This window comes from Oncorhynchus masou, unplaced genomic scaffold, assembly GCF_036934945.1.
Source record: "Oncorhynchus masou masou isolate Uvic2021 unplaced genomic scaffold, UVic_Omas_1.1 unplaced_scaffold_3756, whole genome shotgun sequence".
Classification (NCBI taxonomy): domain Eukaryota; kingdom Metazoa; phylum Chordata; class Actinopteri; order Salmoniformes; family Salmonidae; genus Oncorhynchus; species Oncorhynchus masou.
Genome location: NW_027010158.1, coordinates 954 through 5000, shown reverse-complemented (window position 1 = coordinate 5000; position 4047 = coordinate 954). Strand labels below are relative to the sequence as shown.

The 4047-nt window shown below is 49.9% G+C and overlaps 1 pseudogene; it reads right to left on the bottom strand.

Annotated features, from left to right (window-relative positions):
* The window catches only part of LOC135534658 (protein sidekick-2-like), a 22762-nt pseudogene extending 19137 nt beyond the window's left edge, over positions 1 to 3625 (bottom strand).
* Between the last annotated feature and the right edge of the window lie 422 nt (positions 3626 to 4047).

The window sequence follows — 4047 nt, the reverse complement described above, 5'->3', positions numbered from 1 at the left end:
ATACTACAGTATGCTATACTACAGACCCACATGCTCTACAGTATGCTATACTACAGACCCACATGCTCTACAGTATGGTATACTACAGACCCACATGCTCTACAGTATGCTATACTACAGTATGGTATACTACCGACCCACATGTTCTACAGTATGGTATACTACAGTATGCTATACTACTGACCCACATGTTAGAAGTGGTTCAGGTTAAGTGATTGCCCAGATTGTGATCCTCACCTTGTACCCCTGTATGTCTCCATTCTGAGAGTCAGGAGGCCCGGGCTCCATGTGACATCCAGCTGGGTGGCTGTTGATGATTGGATGGTCACAGATTGGGGCGGGGCTGTTGGAACTGGAGTGGGAGTGGAGGGGGTAAACATTCAATAGTGATAGTGATACTGGTCAGACCAGGTCCAATTCATATGTCACATACCTTTAAATAGTTGAGCTGTGCTTGGCTTCGTTTTTCCAGAACAGTGGAACCACTCAAGGACAATAAAGTTGATCTCATCATCGCTTCTTACCTGCCTCTCCTACAAACACTTCCTGTGGCGTGCTGGTAGGTCCCTCTCCCACGGGCGTTGTACACATAGGCGGATCTCGTAACGCTTGTGTTTACTCAAGTCTGTGGGGGAGAAACACAGAAAGAGTTATCCGGCCTGGGAGGACCATCCAACAGCAGTGGAACTGCTCATACAACTATATGAGATGAAGGAAAAGCAGAGAGATCAAGTGAAGAGGTCAAAGGTCAGGACACAACCTGATGAGGAAGAGGTAAAACAACACCATGACAGGATGGTTAAATATTAAGACAAATGAGGAAGAGCAGAGATGTGGGATGTTGGCAAACACACACTGACATAAACATACGTTTACATACACAGATGATTGTCAGGCAGACAGAGAGAGAGAGAGGAGAGGAAGGATGGCTGCTGAGGAGGATGGCTGATTGTCAGGCAGACAGAGAGAGACAGAGGAAGCTGCTGAGGGGAGGATGGCTGATTGTCAGGCAGACAGAGAGAGAGAGAAAGGAAGCTGCCGAGGGGAGGATGGCTGATTGTCAGGCAGACAGAGAGAGAGACAGAGGAGGCTGCTGAGGGGAGGATGGCTGATTGTCAGGCAGACAGAGAGAGAGACAGAGGAGGCTGCTGAGGGAGGATGGCTGATTGTCAGGCAGACAGAGAAGAGAGAGACAGGAGGCTGCCGAGGGAGGATGGCTCATCATAAGGAGGCCAGAACGGAGCGAATGGAAACATGTGTCTGATGTATGATACCATTCACTAATTCCGCTCCCAGTCATTACCACGGGCCACTCCTCCCCACCAGCCTCCCGTGATACAGTGGACTTACTATCAAGCTCGTACTGGGTGAGAGAGGACTCGCTCAGGTTCCTCACACTGTAGGGGACTAGAGGGTGACGGACCAGGGTGGGAGGAGGGGTTGAGGGAGGAGGGAGAGGGAGGAGGGAGAACAGAACACAGGGAGTCAGGGCAGCCACCATAAAGAGGAGAGAGGGAGGAGAAAGAGAGAGGGAGAGGAGAGAGATGGGGAGAGAGAGGGAGGAGAGAGAGGGAGGGGGAGGAGAGAGAGGGAGGGAGAGAGAGGAGAGAGAGAGGGAGGGGAGAAGAGAGGGAGGAGAGAGAGGGAGTTGAGAGAGGGGGAGGAGAGAGAGCGGAGGAGAGGGAGGGAGGGAGAGAGAGGGGGAGAGAGAGGGAGGAGAGAGAGGGGGAGGGAGAGAAAGGGAGGGAGAGAGAGGGAGGAGAGAGAGGGAGGAGAGAGGGAGGGAGAGAGAGAGAGGGAGGAGAGAGAGAGAGGAGAGAGAGAGGGAGGAGAGGGAGGAGAGAGGGGGAGGAGAGAGAAGAGAGAGGCAGAGGAGAGGGGGAGGGAGAGGGATGAGAGAGAAGGTGAGGGAGGAGGAGAGGGAGGGAGAGAGAGAGAGGGAGGAGAGAGAGGGAGGAGAGAGGGGGAGGAGAAAGAGAGAGAGGCAGAGGAGAGGGGGATGAGGGAGGAGGAGAGAGAAGGTGAGGGAGGAGAGAGGGAGGAGAGAGGGGGAGAGAGAGAGAGAGAGGGAGGAGAGAGAGGGAGCAGGCTGATGTCATGTCTTCATGGTAACATGTGAACAGAGTAGACCCACAGTCACCCAAAGGCTGAGCTGAGGAAAAGGTTAAGGAAACAAACAGAGGTCAGAGGGTCAACTCACCGGTGAGCTCGGCCCAGTTGGAGGCGGGCCTGTTGATGGTGCGTATGGTGAAGCTACGGAGGCGGTCGTATTGTAACTCCCGGTATCGTCACCCTGAACCCCAGCAGCACCCCGTTTATCTGCTTCTCAGCAGGCGGCTGGAAGGGGATCCATCACATTTATTCACAAAGACCTTTTTATATCCACGGTCCTACATCAACAAAGTGAACCCAGCCTAGACCACCAGACTTAAAAACAACACAAGGAAACTATCTGGAAGAGAGAAAACTGCACCTTACCTCCCATCGGACCAGCACCGACGTGGTGGTGTGGGGTGTAACAGAGAGGATTGTGGGAGCTTTGTCTGGGGCTGTGTGGAGACAGATATAGGGGTATCGTTGAACTGGTGGACTGTATGAACACTCGGTCCACAGCGGACCACACACACACACACACACACACACACACCACACCACACACACACACACACACACACACACACACACACACACACACACACACACACACACACACACAGTAGGGCTATTGTGTCAACAAGCACAAGCAGTGTGATTCTCTGACACTCAGTATGAGAGAGAGAGACAGCAATGAGAGACAGCAATCAGAGAGACAGAAATGGCTGCCAAGTGAGGAGGACTGTCTGTCTCCCAGTACAGTGGAGTGACTAGACACAGGTCTCATGAGGATAACCCAGCAAAAACAGCATTGAATCAACATGAACCTGGGTTCAAATAATGGACAGTTTGGCTCAATGAACCCAACAAAATAGTTCCTCATTTGAAAAACTATCTGGCACTACAGGCAGACTTAAAGCAAACTCTAAAAACCCTGTCCATCTGGCACTACAGGCAGACTTAAGCAAACTCTCAAAACCCTGTCCATCTGGCACCACAGGCAGACTTAAACAAACTCTCAAAACCCTGTCCATCTGGCACTACAGGCAGACTTAAGCAAACTCTCAAAACCCTGTCCATCTGGCACCACAGGCAGACTTAAGCAAACTCTAAAAACCCTGTCCATCTGGCACTACAGGCAGACTTAAGCAAACTCTCAAAACCCTGTCCATCTGGCACCACAGGCAGACTTAAGCAAACTCTCAAAACCCTGTCCATCTGGCACTACAGGCAGACTTAAGCAAACTCTCAAACCCTGTCCATCTGGCAACTACAGGCAGAACTTAAAAACTCTCAAAGTACTGAGCAAGATTTGAAAAAGGTTTGGGAAAGCGAGTTTGCAGGGCTACGGAGTCAGCCAAGTCTCATTTCCATGATGTCCTTACCGTCCTGCAGTGTGGTGACAGCCTCACTCTCCTGGCTGTACTCACTGTCCCCGATGTCGTTGGTGGCTTTCACTCTGAACTGGTAGGAGGTGAACGGCTTGAGGCTGGCAGGAGGAATGTCCCCTGTCAGTTCACTTGTCTTCAACCTGGAGTTATCCTAGACGTACTAGATAGTGTGGTAACACTGTGTTTAAAGGCTGCCTACATAAACACATTCATAACCCCACACAACACATTCATAACCCTACATAAACACATTCATAACCCTACATAAACACATTCATAACCCTACATAAACACATTCATAACCCTACATAACACATTCATAACCCTACATAAACACATTCATAACCCTACATAACACATTCATAACCCTACATAACACATTCATAACCCTACATAACACATTCATAACCCTACATAACACATTCATAACCCTACATAAACACATTCATAACCCTACATAACACATTACATAACACTTCATAACCCTACATAAACACATTCATAACCCTACATAACACATTCATAACCCTACCTAACACATTCATAACCCTACATAACACAT